At 40.0% G+C, this 20,774-nt stretch overlaps 1 protein-coding gene across 5 annotated transcripts in view; it reads left to right on the forward strand.

Moving 5' to 3' along the window:
* Window positions 1-20,774, forward strand: part of Asb3 (ankyrin repeat and SOCS box-containing 3) — a 101,678-nt gene that overhangs the window by 370 nt on the left and 80,534 nt on the right.

Here is a 20,774-nt window from a genome sequence, read left to right on the forward strand (position 1 = left end):
TTTGCTGGCGACTGTTGTCACGTTGGTCTCAGCTACTGTGTGTTTGGGGACATCCGAGTGACACCTGCCATGTCCTTCGACTTAGGTATAGAGTTGTTAGGCGGCTAGGCTTTTACAGCCCTGCATTTTTACCTAACCCTAACCCTCCCTTGACTCAAGTATTGGGCAGTTAGTTATTTTACTTAGGAATCCGTACGTCAAGGCCAGAGCCAGGTGAATGTGAAGTTATGAACCAAGTTATAGCAGACTGCATATAGTTTTGGTTTCTTCTCCCCTTCTTGAAAAAATAATGTCTGCATTTTTTCATCTCAAGTATAATAAATTTACAGTGTTTGCCATAGAACATTTGGTAAGGACTGCCCATGTTGTGGTGCTCAGATCCACTGGGAGAAATCAGACATTTGGACTCAATCCAAACTTAGATTAAATGAACTTAATTCATTTAATAGAATTGTATTGTATATATTGTAGAGCAAATACAGCATGCCATGCAAAAAGTGAATTAAGGTGGATTTTTAAGGTGGACATCCAAAAGGTGTATATTACCGACATCCATGGAAACCACATCTGATCAGGAAAATTGTCTTCTCTAAGTTGTTTCTTCTGTTCTTGCTTATAGTAATAGAAAGACAACTTTATCCCTTTCCCATAGCAATAGTACTTATACAAAAACAAATCAGCTATTAATGCCTCACAGCCCATTAGCTGATTCTTATCTCACGTGCAGGCCATTAGGATCTCCCAGGTATTCCAGAGCAAAAAGTCAATACCCTTAAGGGATGCCTGGCTCCAGGTTAAGTCATCACAGAGGACTTGTGTAAATTATAACTCAGGCCTGAGCTCTAATGACTAAGATAGAGCAGTTCATTTCTCAGTGGGCAAAACATAATGCCATTAGGTTATGGCTGACTGTCTTGTCACCATGCCCAAATTTGAACCAAATCAAAAAACAGGAAGAGCAGCCCATTTTTCTTTCTTTTTTTTTGTGAAATTAATTTTTTGATTATTTATTTTATGTATATGAGTAATCTGTCGCTGTCTTCACACACACCAGAAGAGGGCATTGGATTCCATTACAGATGGTTGTAAGCCACCATGTGGTTGCTGGGAATTGAACTCAGGACCTCTGGAAGAGCAGTCAGTGCTCTTAACCACTGAGCCATCTCTCCAGCCCCAAGAGAATATTGTTTTCTTTCAAGTTTTTTTTTTTTTTTTAAGATTTATTATGTATACAGCGTTCCACCTGCGTGTATGCCTGCAGGCCAGAAGAGGGCACCAGATCTCATTACAGATGGTTGTGAGCCACTATGTGGTTGCTGAAAATTGAACTCAGGACCTCTGGAAGAGCAGACAATGCTCTTAACCGCTGAGCCATCTCTCCCGCCCCCATTTTTCATCTCTATAAGTTTTCTCTAAGACTCAACACTATTAAAGAAAATAATATTGTTCTAGAACTGATGTGTTGCTCATTACCTTAGCACTTCTTAATATTTAATGTGTGTCAGGCACTGGGATTGGTAAGCTGGAGAATAAATGGGCTACTATCATTTGTATCTCATTTTCCAGCACGGGAGATTATACAAATGAATAATTATGAACTAGAGGGCTAGATAAATGGTTCAGTTATTAGGAGTACTGGCAGTTAGCGTCCCAAACACTCACATGGAGGCAGGCTCTAATTATCTATAACTCCAGTTTGAGATCTGACACACACACAGATATGTACAACACAAAACACACAATAGTAATAATAATAATAATGATAGAATCATTAAAATTTCTAACTAGATAGGATAATACTTAACACTTATTACTTAGTTTCTGTAATCATAATATGACTATAAATACTTCTATTGCATTAAGGAGTCTAATCCTTATGAATCAGGTTCTGTGGATTTTGTGGATAAATGGATGTTGGGATGAAGATAAAAAGAAGGAACTAAAGAACTCCAGACTTGGACAGAAAAGGTGTCCCAGGGGAGATGACACTAGAACTGACTAAAGGGTTTATAGGGGCTGGAGAGATGGCTCAATGGTTAAGGGCACTGACTGTTCCTCTAGCGGTCCTGAGTTCAATTCCCAGCAACCACATGGTGGCTCACAACCATCTTCAATGAGACGTGTCTGAAGACAGGGACAGTGTACTCAAATACATAAAATAAATAAATCTAAAAAAAAGGTTTTATAGGATTTCATTAGGCAGTAGGGAAAGTGTGTTGAATCTTTAGATTGTCCATTAGTGCTTTTTGGTGTGGTCAGAGTACAAGGTGAGGTAGAATGCAGCAGGAGATTGGAACTATTGAGGAAGAGAGAGTTGGTTCAAGAATGTTGCCTAAGTGTCAAAGAAGGCTCTGAGCTTTTTAAAAATAGGTCAGTACTTTTTTTTGGTCTGAAACTCTATATGTAGCTTGGCTGATTATTAAAAATCTTTATTTTATTTATGTATATGGATATTTTGCCTCCAAGTGTGTCTGTGTACCACATAGATGCAGTGCCTGTAGAGGACAGAAGAGGGTATTGGATTCTTTGGAATTGGAGTTAGAGATGATTGTTAGCCTTCATGTCTGGGAATCAAACTTGGGTCCTCTGGAAGACCAGCTAGTTCTTTTAAACTTTGAGCCATCTTTCCAGTTTCTTGGCCTTGTTTTTGTAATCCCGAGCCTCTCACATGCTGGGGAGGTCAGAACTCTATGAGGTGGTAGACTTTGCATTGGAATCATTTGAGGGTATGTCTGTTTTCAAACCTTCAGAGCAAATAGAGATGACTCAATGGATTAAATGTTTGAATGGCCATAAAAAAGAGGAAAACTTAGAGGAGTAGTTGTATAATTGGTGTTTAAGGTGTTAAATAGTTGTCCCTGCTTCGGACTCTGAGATTCTGTTGATTGAATATGCTGTCAGTGGATCTTAGGTTCAAGTAAGGAAGAAATATAAGTAAAATAATTTCTAAATGCTGCAAAGAAACTAGGTTTAAGTGAAAGAGAATGCCACTGGTGTGTATGGTGTATGGTAAGTGGTCTCATACCTAAGCAGGTAGGTGTCTGGAATGAAGTGGCACTTCTGATTTGCCTTGAATGGTGACAAGAGGAGAACTACATAGAAATGTCTAGGCAGAAGCCTGAGGCAAGAATGAGGTTGGCCTGTGTGGTGGTTTGAATATGCTTGGCCAATGGGAAGTGGCACTATTAGGAGGTGTGGCCTCGTTGGAAAGTGAGGCACTGTGGGGGTGAGCTTTGAGGGCTCCTATTGTTTAAGCTCCACCCAGTGTGGAACAGAGAGCCTCCTTCTGGCTGCCTGTGGAAGGAAGTTCTTGACTGCCTTCAGATTAAGATATACCATTCTCAACTCTTCCTCCAGCACCACTTCTGCCTGCTGCATGCTGCCATGCTTCCCTCCATGGTGTTAATGGACTGAACTTCTGAAACTGTAAACCAGCCCCAGTGAAATGCTTTTCTTTATAAGAGTTGCCTTTGTCATAGTGTCTCTTCATTGCAATGAAACTGTAACTAAGACAGCTTGTTAGAAGGCCAGTATAGCTGGTGTACAAGAAAACTGTGCCAAGAAATAATGTTGGAGAGGCAGGAGGAAGTTATTTGAACACAACCTTGTAGGCTAGACAAGGCCTGATGTAAATTTAGGAAGACCATTCTGGTTGCTGTATGGAAAAGTGGTTTTGGGGGCTGTTTTCGTTGAATATGTAGACACTTCTAGTATATAGACATTTCCTAATCTTCAGAACCCACATATAAACTACTTGGAAATAAAATATTTATAGTTGTAATTCACCTTAAGATGAGGTCAAAATGAATTAGGTTGGGCCTTAATCCAATGACTAAAATCTTTTTAAGAAGAGTGAAATTTGAACTTAGACACACAAGGAAAATGCCATGTAAAGGAAGCAGAGGTTCGAGCAATCTCTCTACAAAAGCTTGGGTAGCATAGCAATAGAGGAGAGGTATAATCAGACATACTTTTTATTTACATGTACACGATAACAACAGTTTCTGTCTAAAATTGTATTATTATTATTGTATGTATGTGTATGGGGGGGATGGGTGCATGTCACAGGAAGGACCACTTATTAAACATTTGGGTGAGACAATGTTAAGAGGCTGGGTCAGATGGTAAATGACCACTGTGTGAAACAGCACAGAATGGGATTATAGGGAAAGATAGAGCTGACTTGTGCTGGCTAGTTTTATATCTACTTGATACAACTTTGACACCTTTTAGAAGACAGAACCTCAACTGAGAACTCGCCCTACCAGATTGGCCTGAGGGCAAGCTTTTGGTGCATTTCCTTGATTGCTGATTGATGTGGGAGGCCCACATGATCTTATTGTCCAAGGTGTGATAATAAAACAGGATGAGCAAGTGAGGAGGAGCAAACCAGTAAGTGACTTCTGCTATGTCTGCTCTGATTCCTGCCTTCAGGTTTCTGCTTTGAGTTCCTGCCTCTATGACTTCTGCTCCAATTTCTGTCCTGGCTTCTCTCAGTGATGGACTTAGAGCTGTGAGCTAAAATAAATTCTTTCCTTCCAAAGTTGCCTTTGGTCATGGTGCTTCAGCACATTAATAGAAATCCCAACTAAGCCATGACTGGATTAAATGGAAATCAGGAACTTGCAAAGTGATATTAATGAAAGCAATCTTGTATTTTGGAGAGGTTAGAACAATGTATTCTCAACCTTGGTACTACTATTGGTAGTTTGGCTGGAACGTTTCTTTATATGAAGTGCTATACTGTGTTCTACACGTTTGCTATCCTTGTGATGGGTTTACCAGATGCCAGTAACAATTGCTGACTTTTCCATACCCCAGTTTGTGACACTAAAAAATACCCTCAGATATTTTCAAATGTCCTCTGCAGACAAAATAGGCTGTGGTTGAGAACAACTAGTCTAGACTTTTAAATAAGACACATGCCTAGCTATTAACTTACTGAGTGAGAAAATCTTTATTGTGTGTATAACCTTATTACTCCAAGAATTTGGTAGGAAATGAGTCCTTCCTATGTATTAATGTCCATATTCTATCTGTAATGATATCTCATTTTACCTCGTATTGGTGTCATCATAGCATATTAGACCTTCTCTGTCATTTGCTTCCCTCACTGCTGTGATCTAATACTCAACAGAAACAACTCACAAATGCAAGCATTTATTTTGGTTCCTAGTTCAGAAAGTATAGTCCATCTTGGCAGGGAATTCATGGCAATTGAGGCAGTTCTCTCCTCAGCCATCAGCGGGAACTTGATATACAGTTTGGTCATATGCTTGGGGATCAAGAATTAGGTGGCTCTATAGGGAAGCATATCTGGACTGTTGCCCTCAGTGGCCACCCCAGTTGCCACCTCTACTTCTGCCAGCTGCGTTTCTTCTCCAAAGGTTCACAATCCCCCCACAAAGAGCTACTAGCTGGGACAAAATACTAAACAATGAAGGCCTGTGGGAGACATACGTCTGTCATTCAAAACATATGGCTGAAAAGGATTTTGAATGTAAATATGTAGACAATAGTCTGAATCTGTATTTATCCCAGAAATTATTTTGGAAAAAGCCCCCACAAAAGTCATATTACTTTGAAGGGGCTCAAGACCCCTTATGAACAACAATGCCAAGCAACCAGAGCTTCCAGGGACTAAGCCATTACCTAAAGACTATACATGGACTGACCCTGGACTCTGACCTCATAGGTAGCAATGAATATCCTAGTAAAATCACCAGTGGAAGGGGAAGCCCTTGGTTCTGCTAAGACTGAACCCCCAGTGAACGTGATTGTTGGGGGGAGGGCGGCAATGGGGGGAGGATGGGGAGGGGAACACCCATAAAGAGGGGGAGGGGGAGGGACTAGGGGGATGTTTGCCCGGAAACCGGGAAAGGGTTTACATTATATTACATTACATTCGAAATGTAAATAAGAAATACTCAAGTTAATAAAAAAAAGTCATATTACTTTATTTTTCTCTTCTAGACTTTTCCTTACCAGAATGGTATAAGAACAAATAACCTAAAATTTCATTTAACTTTCTGTTTTTTGGGTCTAGATAAAATCTGATTTGTTTTGCAAGTTAATTTCTCCGTAAAGGGAATTAGCTGTAATGAAACAGCTCTTACTGAGTTCAGTGACAGCAAGTTGTACACTTTCTCATCTAACAGCCTGTTGGAAGGCATTGTTGTAGTTGTGTAGATAATATGGCTATTTAATTGATTAGATACAGATCAAGAGGTCGGTCAGTGTTGGGATTATAGACATGAATTTCCAGAGTTTGCTGAGAGTAAATTTTAAATTTCTCATAAAGAGATCATTTTGATTTGCATTTCCCTGATGACTAAGGACTTTGAACATTTCTTTAAGTGCTTCTCCACCATTTGAGATTCCTCTGTTGAGAATTCTTTGTTTAGCTATGTACCCCATTTTAAATTGGGTTATTCAGTTTTTTTTGAGTCTAACTTCTTGAGTCCTTTATATATTTTGAATATTAGCCTTCTATTAGATGTAGGGTTAGCAAAGATCTTTTCCCAATTTGTAGATTGACAATATGTCCTGTTGATTATATCCTTTGCTTTGCAGAAGCTTTTCAGTTTCAAGAGGTCTCTTTCTCAATTGTTGATCTTAGAGCCTGAGCCATTGGTGTTCTGTTCAGGAAAATTTCCCCTGTGCCAATGTGTTCTAGGCTCTTTCCCACTTTCTCTTCTTTTAGATTCAGTGTATCTGGTTTTATGTTGAGTTTTTTGATCCACTTGGACTTGAGCTTTGTACAAGGTGATAAATATGGGTCAATTTGCATTCTTCTACATGCAGACCATCAGTTAGTCTAGCACCATTTGTTGAAGATGCTTTCTTTTTTCCACTGGATGGTTTTGGGTTCTTTGTCAAAAATCAAGTGCCTATAATTGTATGGTTTTATTTTTGGGTCTTGGATTCTATTCCACTAATTGTAGTGTCTCTCTCTTACCAATAACATTAAATTTTTATCACTATTGCTCTGTACTACAGCTTGAGGTCAGGATAGTGATTCCCCCAGAAAATTTTTATTGTTCAAAATTATTTTGGCTGTCTTGGGTTTTTGTGTTTCCATATGAAGTTGAGAATTGCTCTTTTGCATGTCTGTAGAATTGTGTTGGAATTTTGTTGTGAATTGCATTAACTCTGTTGATTGCTTTTGGTAAGACATGCATTTTTCACTGTTATTCCTACTGATTCATGAGAATGAGAGATCTTTCCATTTTTGACATCTTTTTTGCTTTCTTTCTGGTAGGACTTGAAGTTCTTTTCATACAGCTTTTTTTACTTTTTTAAAAAATATTATTTGTGGCTATTGTGAATGGTGTTTCCCTAATTTCTTTGTCAACCGGTTTATCATTTGTGTAAAGGAAGGCTTTGTTTCACTTTGGTCTCCTTTAGTCATTTTATTGCTCTAGGTAGAACTTCAAGTATTGGATGAGGAGAGAGTGGGCAGCCTTGTTCTGTCCCTCATTTTAGAGGGATTGCATCAACTTTCTCTCCATTTAATTTGATGTTGACTATTGTTTTGTTGTATGTTGCTTTTATTAAGTTTAGGTCTGTGCCATGAATTCCTGTTCTCTCCAAGACTTTTAATACGAAGGGGTGTAGGATTTTGTCAAAGGCCTTTTTGGCATCTAATGAGATGAGAATGTGACTTTTTTAAATATATTTTTTATTAGATATATTTCTTTATACTTCAAATGTTATTCTCTTTCCTGGTTTCCTGTCCATAAGCCCCCTATCATCTCCCCGTCCCCCATACGAGTATTTCCCCCCTCTAACCATCCCCCTTACCACACCAAGACATTCCCCTGCACTGGGGTCCAACCTTGGCAGGACCAAGGGCTTCCCCTTCCACTGGTGCCCCAACAAGGCTACTGTCGGCTACATATGCAGTTGTAGCCCCGAGTCAGTCCATGTATAGTCTTTGGGTAGTGGTTTAGTCCCTGGAATCTCTGGTTGGTTGGTATTGTTGTTCTTATGGGGTTGCAAGCCCCTTCGGCTCTTTCGATCCTTCCTCTAATTCCCACAAACAGGGTCCCTTTCTTAGTTTGGTGGTTTGCTGCTAGCATTCACCTCCGTATTGGACATGCTCTGGATGTGTCTCTCAGGAGAGATCTATATCGGGTCCCTTTCAGCACGCACTTTTTAGCTTCATCAATCTTACCTAGTTTTGGTGGCTGTATATATATGGGCCACATGTAGGGGAGGCTCTGCTCTAAACTTTGCCTCCATATCCCCTCCTATGGATATTTCTGTTCCCTCTTTTAAGAAAGAGTGGGAGCACCCACATTTTGGTCATCCTCCTCCTTGAGCTTCCTGAGGTCTGTGGATTGCATCTTGGGTAATTTGAGCTTTTGGTATCCACTTATCAATTAATGCATATCAAGTATGTTTTTCTGTGATTGGGTTGCCTCACTCAGGATGATATTTTCTAGTTCATTCCATTTGCCTATGAATTTCATGAAGTCATTGTTTTTGATAGCTGAATAGTACTCCATTGTGTAGATGTATCACAGTTTTTTAATTCATTCCTTTGTTGAAGGGCATCTGGGTTCTTTCCAGTTTCTGGCTGTTATAAATAAGGCTGCTATGAACATAGTGGAGCATATGTCTTTTTTGTATGTGGGAGCATCTTTTGGGTATATGCCCAGGAGAGGTATAGCTGGGTCCTCAGGTAGTGGAATGTCCAATTTTCTGAGGAACCACCAGACTGATTTCAGAGTGGTTGTACCAGTTTGCACCAGCAATGGAGGAGTGTTCTTCTTTCTACACATCCTTACCAGCATCTGCTGTCACCTGAGTTTTTTATCTTAGCCATTCTGACCAGTGTGAGGTGGAATCCCAGGGTTGTTTTGATTTGCATTTTCCGGATGACTAAGGATGTTGAACATTTCTTTAGGTGCTTCTCGTCCATTTGATATTTCTCAGCTGAGAATTTTTTGTTTAGCTCTGCCCCCCATTTTTTAATATGGTTATTTGGCTCTCTGGAGTCTAACTTCTTGAGTTCTTTGTATATTTTGGATATTAGCCCTCTATCAGATGTAGGATTGGTAAAGATCTTTTCCCAATCTGTTGGTTGTCGTTTTGTCCTAACGACAGTGTCCTTTGCCTTACAGAAGCTTTGCAGTTTTATGAGATCCCATTTGTCAATTCTTGATCTTAGAGCATAAGCCATTGGTGTTTTATTCAGGAAATTTTCTCCAGTGCCCATGTGTTCGAGACTCTTCCCCACTATTTTTTTTTCTATTAGTTTGAGTGTATCTGATTTGATGTAGAGGTTCTTGATCCACTTGGACTTAAGCTTTGTACAGGGTGATAAGAATGGATTGATTTGCATTCTTCTACATGCTGACCTCCAGTTGAACCAGCACCATTTGTTGAAAATGGTCTTTCTTCCATTGGATGGTTTTAGCTCCTTTGTCGAAGATCAAGTGACCATAGGTGTGTGGGTTCATTTTTGGGTCTTCAATTCTGTTCCACTGATCTATCTGCCTGTCTCTGTACCAATACCATACAGTTTTATGACTATTGCTCTGTAATACTGCTTGAAGTCAGGGATGGTGATTCCCCCATAAGTTTTTTTATTGTTGAGTATAGTTTTCACTATCCTGGGGTTTTTGTTATTCCAAATGAATTTGCAAATGTTTTTATAAAACTTGCCTTGGTTGTGGTATCCTTTTACAACACTAGAACATTGACTAACACACTTTTGTTTTGGGGTAAAATGTTCTGTAGATATCTGTTAAATCCATTTGGTTAAGAACGTCTATTGGTTTTAGTTTGTCTCTGTTTAGTTTCTGTCCATTGGTGAGAGTAGGGTGTTGCAGTTTCCCACTGTTATTGTATGAGTTTCAATGTGTGTTTTGAGATTTAGTAAAGTTTCTTTTATGAATGTGGTTGCCCTTCTTTTGGGGAATAAATGTTTAGAATTGAGACTTTATCTTGGTGTATTTTTCCTTTGATGAGTATGAAGTGTCCTTCCCCATCTCTTTTGATTACTTTTGGTAGAAAGTTTATTTTATTCAATATTAGAATGGCTACTCCAGCTTGTTTCTTGGAACAGTTTGCTTGGAAAACTTTTGTCCAGCCCTTTTCTCTGAGGTAGTGTCTGTCTTTGTTGCTAAGATGTGTTTCTTGTATGCAGTAGAATGTTGAATCTTGTCTACATATCTAGTCTGCTAGCCTATGTCTTTTTATTGGAGAATTAAATCCATTGATGTTGAGTGAAATAATGACTAATGTTTGTTAGTTCTTGTTATTTTGTGTTGGAGGTGGTATTATGTTTGTGTGATTCTTTTGGGGTTGTTGTGAGATGATTGATTTTTTATATTTTCTTGGGTATAGTTATCCTCCTTGTGTTGGAGCTTTCCCTCTATATCCCTTAATGCTTTTAATATCCTTTCTTTGTTCTGTACATTCAGTGCTTTGATTTGAGGATTTTCTTTTCTGTTCCAATATATTTGGTGTTCTGTAGGTTTCTCATACATTTATGGCTATCTCTTTGTTTAGCTTAAGGAAATTTTCGTCTATGATTTTGTTGAAGACGTTTTCTGGCCCTTTGGACTGGAAATATTTACCCTCTTCTATTCCTATTATTCTTAGTTTTGACCTTTTAATTATGTCCCAGATTGTCTGGATATTTTGGTTTAGGAACTTTTTAGGTTTTACATTTTCTTTCACTAATGTTCCAGTGACTTCTATGGTATCTTCTATGCCTGAAACTCTCTTCTATCTCTTATATTTTGTTGGTGATGCTTGCATCCTATTTCCTAGGTTTTTCCATTTCCAGGGATGCCTGCATTTGTGATTTCTTTATCATTTCTATTTCCCTTTTAGGTCTTGGAACATTTTGTTCTATTCCTTCACATGTTTGATTGTATCTTCCTGCATTTCTTTTTTTTTTTAATCTTTATTTATTATATACATTGTAGCTATCTTCAGACACACCAGAAAAGGGCATCAGATCTCAGTACAGATGGTTGTAAGCCACCATGTGGTTGCTGGGATTTGAACTCAGGACCTCAGGAAGAGCAGTCGGTGCTCTTAACCACTGAGCCATCTCTCCAGCCCCTCTTCCTGCATTTCTTAAGGGGTTTATTTGTTTCTTTCTTAAAGGCTTCTACTTGTTTGCTGGTCTTTTACTGTATTTCTTTAAGAGAATTGTTTATATCCTTCTTAAAGGCCTCTATTATCTGCATGAGATGGGATCTTAGCTCAGAATCTTGGGGTTTAAGTGTGTTAGGGTAGCCAGTGCTTTTCTGTGGTAAGATGGTGCCAAATTATATTGACCTTTTTTGCTTATGTGCTTGTTCTTGCCTTTTGCCATCTGGTTATCTCAGGTGTTACCTGGCCTGGGTGTTTCCAATTGGAGCCTTCTTGGAGGCAGGCAGTGCTGTGCCTGATTATAGAAGGCCTTCTGTGTCTCTGGTTAGAGAAGTCCTCCTGGCATACAGACTGGGCTCTGGGGTGGGGGCACAGGCAGGCTCATCTTCTGTGGGTGCAGGTGGCGATGCAGTGGTGATGGGGCTCCCGCAGGGCAGGGTGGGACAGATCTCGTGTCTGCTGGGCTCTGTGAGAGTCTTACCTGGCATGTGTATTGGGGCATGGGTTTCACCTTGTCCTAGGTTAGCAGACCTCCTAGGAGACAGACAGGGCTGTGGGATCAGGGAACAGGCAGGCCTGTAATCAAACTCTTTTTTTCCCCTTGTGGAAAGGTTTAATGAGAGAAGAAGAGGAGAAGAGGAGAGGAATAAAGGCCAGCCATGGAGGGAAGAGGGGAGGGGAATGAGGAGAGAAGGGACAAAGGGGAAGAAGGGAAGAGCAAGAGCAAGAAGCAAAAGAGTGAGAGCGTAATCAAACTCTTAAACTAAGTTTTGACAAAATAGATCAATTGATGTTTTGAAATTGAGTTGAAAACTGCCACTGCCTTAACTTTTCTGTATGGAGTCATGTCTAGGTAGTCCCTAGCTATCTGACAAATGAATGTATTGCTTGAGAATAAAAAAAAAACTAACAATAATAGTTGACTAGAATGAGAGTAGAAAAATCTGGGCTTGGCCAGGTGGCACATGCTTTTAATACCAGCACTTGGGAGGCACAGACACATGGGTCTATGTGTTTGAGGCCCATATAATGAGTTTACATACATATATAGTGAGTTCCAGGATAGCCAGAACTACATAATTAGACCCCGCCTCAAAAACCCAAACAAAATAAAAAATAAAACAAACAAACAAAAGAACCCAACCAAACCAAACAAATAAAACAACCTAAACTGAAAGAGTAGAAAGTCAAATTTTAAAAATTACTCAAGGGTCATCTAGGTGGCTCAATGATAAAAAAAATGCCCAGAGTGCCCACTATGAAAACCTGATAGCATGAGTTTCACCTCCAGAACCCATAGAAGTGTAAAAGAAGAGAAATAACTTAATAGAGTTGTCCACTGGACAGTGAATGCTATGACAAGCATATTGTCCCTACATTCATTTCTCAGTCTTCTTGCTTACACACACACACACACACACACACACACACACACACACACACACACACACACACACACACACAATTAAAAAGGCCTCTTTAGGCCAGACATTGTGGCATATATCTTTTTTTTTTTTTTTATTAACTTGAGTATTTCTTATATACATTTCAAGTGTTATTCCCTTTCCCGGTTTCCGGGCAAACATCCCCCTCCCCCCTCCCCTTCCTTATGGGTGTTCCCCTCCCAACCCTCCCCCCATTGCCACCCTCCCCCCATAGTCTAGTTCACTAGGGGTTCAGTCTTAGCAGGACCCAGGGCTTCCCCTTCCACTGGTGCTCGTACTAGGATATTCATTGCTACCTATGAGGTCAGAGTCCAGGGTCAGTCCATGTATAGTCTTTAGGTAGTGGCTTAGTCCCTGGAAGCTCTGGTTGCTTGACATTGTTGTACTTTTGGGGTCTCGAGCCCCTTCAAGCTCTTCCAGTTCTTTCTCTGATTCCTTCAACGGGGGACCTATTCTCAGTTCAGTGGTTTGCTGCTGGCATTCGCCTCTATATTTGCTGTATTCTGGCTGTGTCTCTCAGGAGCGATCTACATCCGGCTCCTGTCGGTCTGCACTTCTTTGCTTCATCCATCTTGTCTAATTGGGTGGCTGTATATGTATGGGCCACATGTGGGGCAGGCTCTGAATGGGTGTTCCTTCAGTCTCTGTTTTAATCTTTGCCTCTCCCTTCCCTGCCAAGGGTATTCTTTTTCCTCATTTAAAGAAGGAGTGAAGCATTCACATTTTGATCATCCGTCTTGAGTTTCGTTTGTTCTAGGGATCTAGGGTAATTCAAGCATTTGGGCTAATAGCCACTTATCAATGAGTGCATACCATGTATGTCTTTCTGTGATTGGGTTAGCTCACTCAGGATGATATTTTCCAGTTCCAACCATTTGCCTACGAATTTCATAAACTCGTTGTTTTTGATAGCTGAGTAATATTCCATTGTGTAGATGTACCACATTTTCTGTATCCATTCCTCTGTTGAAGGGCATCTGGGTTCTTTCCAGTTTCTGGCTATTATAAATAAGGCTGCGATGAACATAGTGGAGCACGTGTCTCTTTTGTATGTTGAGGAATCTTTTGGGTATATGCCCAAGAGAGGTATAGCTGGATCCTCAGGCAGTTCAATGTCCAATTTTCTGAGGAACCTCCAGACTGATTTCCAGAATGGTTTTACCAGTCTGCAATCCCACCAACAATGGAGGAGTGTTCCTCTTTCTCCACATCCTCGCCAGCATCTGCTGTCACCTGAGTTTTTGATCTTAGCCATTCTCACTGGTGTGAGGTGAAATCTCAGGGTTGTTTTGGTTTGCATTTCCCTTATGACTAAAGATGTTGAACATTTCTTTAGGTGTTTCTCAGCCATTCGGCATTCCTCAGCTGTGAATTCTTTGTTTAGCTCTGAACCCCATTTTTTAATAGGGTTATTTGTTTCCCTGCGGTCTAACTTCTTGAGTTCTTTGTATATTTTGGATATAAGGCCTCTATCTGTTGTAGGATTGGTAAAGATCTTTTCCCAATCTGTTGGTTGCCGTTTTGTCCTAACCACAGTGTCCTTTGCCTTACAGAAGCTTTGCAGTTTTATGAGATCCCATTTGTCGATTCTTGATCTTAGAGCATAAGCCATTGGTGTTTTGTTCAGGAAATTTTTTCCAGTGCCCATGTGTTCCAGATGCTTCCCTAGTTTTTCTTCTATTAGTTTGAGTGTGTCTGGTTTGATGTGGAGGTCCTTGATCCACTTGGACTTAAGCTTTGTACAGGGTGATAAGCATGGATCGATCTGCATTCTTCTACATGTTGCCCTCCAGTTGAACCAGCACCATTTGCTGAAAATGCTATCTTTTTTCCATTGGATGGTTTTGGCTCCTTTGTCAAAAATCAAGTGACCATAGGTGTGTGGGTTCATTTCTGGGTCTTCAATTCTATTCCATTGGTCTATCTGTCTGTCTCTGTACCAATACCATGCAGTTTTTATCACTATTGCTCTGTAATACTGCTTGATTTCAGGGATAGTGATTCCCCCTGAAGTCCTTTTATTGTTGAGGATAGCCTTAGCTATCCTGGGTTTTTTGTTATTCCAGATGAATTTGCAAATTGTTCTGTCTAACTCTTTGAAGAATTGGATTGGTATTTTGATGGGGATTGCATTGAATCTGTAGGTTGCTTTTGGTAAAATGGCCATTTTTACTATATTAATCCTGTCAATCCATGAGCATGGGAGATCTTTCCATCTTCTGAGGTCTTCTTCAATTTCTTTCCTCAGTGTCTTGAAGTTCTTATTGTACAGATCTTTTACTTGCTTGGTTAAAGTCACACCGAGGTACTTTATATTATTTGGGTCTATTATGAAGGGTGTCGTTTCTCTAATTTCTTTCTCGGCTTGTTTCTCTTTTGTGTAGAGGAAGGCAACTGATTTATTTGAGTTAATTTTATACCCAGCCACTTTGCTGAAGTTGTCTATCAGCTTTAGTAGTTCTCTGGTGGAACTTTTGGGATCACTTAAATATACTATCATGTCATCTGCAAATAGTGATATTTTGACTTCTTCTTTTCCGATCTGTATCCCCTTGATCTCCTTTTGTTGTCTGATTGCTCTGGCTAGAACTTCAAGAACTATATTGAATAAGTAGGGAGAGAGTGGGCAGCCTTGTCTAGTCCCTGATTTTAGTGGGATTGCTTCAAGTTTCTCTCCATTTAGTTTAATGTTAGCAACTGGTTTGCTGTATATGGCTTTTACTATGTTTAGGTATGGGCCTTGAATTCCTATTCTTTCCAGGACTTTTATCATGAAGGGGTGTTGAATTTTGTCTAATGCTTTCTCAGCATCTAATGAAATGATCATGTGGTTCTGTTCTTTCAGTTTGTTTATATAATGGATCACGTTGATGGTTTTCCGTATATTAAACCATCCCTGCATGCCTGGGATGAAGCCTCCTTCATCATGGTGGATGATTGTTTTGATGTGCTCTTGAATTCGGTTTGCCAGAATTTTATTGAGTATTTTTGCGTCGATATTCATAAGGGAAATTGGTCTGAAGTTCTCTTTCTTTGTTGTGTCTTTGTGTGGTTTAGGTATAAGAGTAATTGTGGCTTCGTAGAAGGAATTCGGTAGGGCTCCATCTGTTTCAATTTTGTGGAATAGTTTGGATAATATTGGTATAAGGTCTTCTATGAAGGTTTGATAGAATTCTGCACTAAACCCGTCTGGACCTGGGCTCTTTTTGGTTGGGAGACCTTTAATGACTGCTTCTAATTCCTTAGGAGTTATGGGGTTGTTTAACTGGTTTATCTGTTCCTGATTTAACCTCGATACCGGGTATCTGTCTAGGAAATTGTCCATTTCCTGAAGATTTTCAAGTTTTGTTGAATATAGGTTTTTATAGTAAGATCTGATGATTTTTTGAATTTCCTCTGAATCTGTAGTTATGTCTCCCTTTTCATTTCTGATTTTGTTAATTTGGACGCACTCTCTGTGTCCTCTCGTTAGTCTGGCTAAGGGTTTATCTATCTTGTTGATTTTCTCAAAGAACCAACTTTTGGTTCTGTTGATTCTTTCTATGGTCCTTTTTGTTTCTACTTGGTTGATTTCAGCTCTGAGTTTGATTATTTCCTGCCTTCTACTCCTCCTGGGTGTATTTGCTTCTTTTTGTTCTAGAGCTTTTAGGTGTGCTGTCAAGCTGCTGACATATGCTCTTTCCTGTTTCTTTCTGCAGGCACTCAGCGCTATGAGTTTTCCTCTTAGCACAGCTTTCATTGTGTCCCATAAGTTTGGGTATGTTGTACCTTCATTTTCATTAAATTCTAAAAAGTTTTTAATTTCTTTCTTTATTTCTTCCTTGACCAGGTTATCATTGAGTAGAGCATTGTTCAATTTCCACGTATATGTGGGCATTCTTCCCTTATTGTTATTGAAGACCAGTTTTAGGCCGTGGTGGTCCGATAGCACGCATGGGATTATTTCTATCTTTCTGTACCTGTTGAGGCCCGTTTTTTGACCAATTATATGGTCAATTTTGGAGAAAGTACCATGAGGAGCTGAGAAGAAGGTATATCCTTTTGCTTTAGGATAGAATGTTCTATAAATATCCGTTAAGTCCATTTGGCTCATGACTTCTCTTAGTCTGTCGACATCACTGTTTAATTTCTGTTTCCATGATCTGTCCATTGATGAGAGTGGGGTGTTGAAATCTCCCACTATTATTGTGTGAGGTGCAATGTGTGTTTTGAGCTTTAGTAAGGTTTCTTTTACGTATGTAGGTGCCCTTGTATTTGGGGCATAGATATTTAGGATTGAGAGTTCATCTTGGTGGATTTTTCCTTTGATGAATATGAAGTGTCCTTCCTTATCTTTTTTGATGACTTTTAGTTGGAAATTTATTTTATTTGATATTAGAATGGCTACTCCAGCTTGCTTCTTCTGACCATTTGCTTGGAAAGTTGTTTTCCAGCCTTTCACTCTGAGGTAGTGTCTGTCTTTGTCTCTGAGGTGTGTTTCCTGTAGGCAGCAGAATGCAGGGTCCTCGTTGCATATCCAGTTTGTTAATCTGTGTCTTTTTATTGGGGAGTTGAGGCCATTGATATTGAGAGATATTAAGGAATAGTGATTATTGCTTCCCGTTATATTCATATTTGGATGTGAGGTTATGTTTGTGTGCTTTCATTGTCTTTGTTTTGTTGCCAAGACGATTAGTTTCTTGCTTCTTCTAGGGTATAGCTTGCCTCCTTATGTTGGGCTTTACCATTTATTATCCTTTGTAGTGCTGGATTTGTAGAAAGATATTGTGTAAATTTGGTTTTGTCATGGAATATCTTGGTTTCTCCATCAATGTTAATTGAGAGTTTTGCTGGATACAGTAACCTGGGCTGGCATTTGTGTTCTCTTAGGGTCTGTATAACATCAGTCCAGGATCTTCTGGCCTTCATAGTTTCTGGCGAGAAGTCTGGTGTGATTCTGATAAGTCTCCCTTTATATGTTACTTGACCTTTTTCCCTTACTGCTTTTAATATTCTTTCTTTATTTTGTGCGTTTGGTGTTTTGACAATTATGTGACGGGAGGTGTTTCTTTTCTGGTCCAATCTATTTGGAGTTCTGTAGGCTTCTTGTATGTCTATGGGTATCTCTTTTTTTAGGTTAGGGAAGTTTTCTTCTATGATTTTGTTGAAGATATTTACTGGTCCTTTGAGCTGGGAGTCTTCACTCTCTTCTATACCTATTATCCTTAGGTTTGATCTTCTCATTGAGTCCTGGATTTCCTGTATGTTTTGGACCAGTAGCTTTTTCTGCTTTACATTATCTTTGACAGTTGAGTCAATGATTTCTATGGAATCTTCTGCTCCTGAGATTCTCTCTTCCATCTCTTGTATTCTGTTGGTGAAGCTTGTATCTACAGCTTCTTGTCTCTTCTTTTGGTTTTCTATATCCAGGGTTGTTTCCATGTGTTCTTTCTTGATTGCTTCTATTTCCATTTTTAATTCCTTCAACTGTTTGATTGTGTTTTCCTGGAATTCTTTCAGGGATTTTTGTGTCTCCTCTCTCTGGGCTTCTACTTGCTTATTTATGTTTTCCTGGAATTCTTTCAGGCATTTTTGCGATTCCTCTCTGTAGGCTTCTACTTGTTCTCTAAGGGAGTTCTTCACGTCTTTCTTGAAGTCCTCCAGCATCATGATCAAAAATGATTTTGAAACTAGATCTTGCTTTTCTGGTGTGTTTGGATATTCCATGTTTGTTTTGATGGGAGAATTGGGCTCCGATGGTGCCATGTAGTCTTGGTTTCTGTTGCTTGGGTTCCTGCGCTTGCCTCTCGCCATCAGATTATCTCTAGTGTTACTTTGTTCTGCTATTTCTGACCGTGGCTAGACTGTCCTATAAGCCTGTGTGTCAGGAGTGCTGTAGACCTGTTTTCCTCTCTTTCAGTCAGTTATGGGGACAGAGTGTTCTGCTTTCGGGCGTGTAGTTTTTCCTCTCTACAGGTCTTCAGCTGTTCCTGTGGGCCTGTGTCTTGAGTTCACCAGGCAGCTTTCTTGCAGCAGAAAATTTGGTCTTACCTGTGGTCCCGAGGCTCAAGTTCGCTCGTGGGGTGCTGCCCACGGGCTCTCTGCAGCGGCAGCAACCAGGAAGACCTGTGCCGCCCCTTCCGGGAGCTTCAGTGCACCAGGGTTCCAGATGGTCTTTGGCTTTTTCCTCTGGCGTCCGAGATGTGTGTGCAGAGAGCAGTCTCTTCTGGTTTCCCAGGCTTGTCTGCCTCTCTGAAGGTTTAGCTCTCCCTCCCACGGGATTTGGGTGCAGAGAACTGTTTATCCAGTCTGTTTCCTTCAGGTTCCGGCGGTGTCTCAGGCAGGGGTCCTGCCGCTCCTGGGCCCTCCCCCACGGGAGCCCAGAGGCCTTATACAGTTTCCTCTTGGGCCAGGGATGTGGGCAGGGGTGAGCAGTGTTGGTGGTCTCTTCCGCTCTGCAGCCTCAGGAGTGCCCACCTGACCAGGCGGTTGGGTCTCTCTCTCACGGGGTCTGCGGCATATATCTTTTATCCTTGAGTTTCAGGCCAGCTCAACTGAACAGCAAGACCATGCCTCAAAAGCGAAACCAAATAAAACCAAGCCTAATATAATAGTTTCTATTATAAATGCAATGTTATTGCTCATACTTTTGTTAATGCCTAGTTATTATTTCTACCTTGAGGAATGAGAGCCTGAGTCAGCTTATGTAATTAGGTCAAAAAGAATCAGAACATTTTGAAATTGCAATTGGAGGGCTGTAAAGAGAAACTTGTTCTTCTTAAGACATTATACCACAGTGATGATTCTTATTAGGTTGGAGACTCTAAATCCCGTCTTTTGCTTTTAGTGCTACTTAATTTCTTCAGTGTCAACTCTAGCTTAACTGAAAGTCTTGAAAGGCACAAATAGAAATTCCAGAGTTAATTCCTCTTGATATTTTATAACTTGCTTAAATTTATTAAATAGTAGCTTAACATCCCTGGGGAATCTCAGACTCCTTGGGATTATGATTGATTGATTGATTGATTTGTAAAATGGTTAGCTGTACCTTCCAATTGACCTGTGATTTTGAAGCTTGTCAGTCTTGTCATTTTATTGGTGGGAACAGATATAGAGCTGTCAAAATTTACTTGAACATCTTTGTATAAATATGTTAATCTCCTTAGTAAAAAATTCTGGGTAGTAAAAAGGCTAGGTTCTGGTGGATTTTTAAATATACTGTAGGATTTTGTGTTTTGGGGAGACATAGATTTCTATATTTGTTAGGTCTGTAACTGATTGCAAATGATTATAGAAACAGGTTTTAGAGGGATTCTTAAAAACTGGGACTATGTTTCCCTATGTAAAGCACTTATCATGTTATTAGGTATTAATTAATGGTAGCAGTCTTCTGTAGTACCAGACACATGGAATACTGGCTGGAATAGTAAATATTGAAAATGTTGGAAAATACTCAATATAGTTATATATCTGAATAAAGTGCTAAGTAGCTAATTACTAAACAGAAAAACAGGAAAGGACAACTTTCAACTGTATTCTTTCATGTGAAATATTTCTGTATTAGTTGAGAAACTGTTTACTTTTGAAAAATTAATTATCCCCTCTTGGATAATCCCCCCACCCTGGTACATCAAGTCTTTGTCAAATTAAGTGCACCCTCTCCCACTGAGGCCAGACAGAGCAGCCATGAAGACTGAGCTTCTTGTCTGCTACATATGTGCCAGAGAGTTCTTATTCCAGCCAGTGTATGTTTTTGGTCAGTGGTTCAGATTCTGAGGGCTCCCCGGGGTCCAGGCTTGTTGGCTCTGTTGGTCTTCCTGTGGGTTCTATCTACTTCTAGGCCTTCAATCCTCCCCCCCCCACACCCCCAACTCTTCCATACATGCTCCAGACCTCCGTCTAATGTTTGGTTGTGGGTATCTGCTTCTGTTTCAGTTCACTGCTGTGTTGAGGCAGAAGACAGTTATGCTAGGCAGTCTGCCAGCATAATAAGAAAATCATTAATATAGGGGCTGGAGAGATGGCTCAGTGGTTAAGAGCACTGACTGCTCTCCATAGGTCCTGAGTTCAATCCCCAGCAGCCACATGGTGGCTCACAACCATCTGTAATGGGATCTGATGCCCTCTTCTGGTATGTCTGAATTTACAGTGTACTCTACTCATATACATAAAATAAATAAATCTTTAAAAAAATCATTAATAATGTCAGAGATTGGTTTCAAGTTGGGCATGTTA

The sequence above is a fragment of the Rattus norvegicus genome, chromosome 14 (assembly GCF_021556685.1).
Source record: "Rattus norvegicus strain SHRSP/BbbUtx chromosome 14, alternate assembly SHRSP_T2T, whole genome shotgun sequence".
In the NCBI taxonomy this organism is placed as follows: Eukaryota; Metazoa; Chordata; class Mammalia; order Rodentia; family Muridae; genus Rattus; species Rattus norvegicus.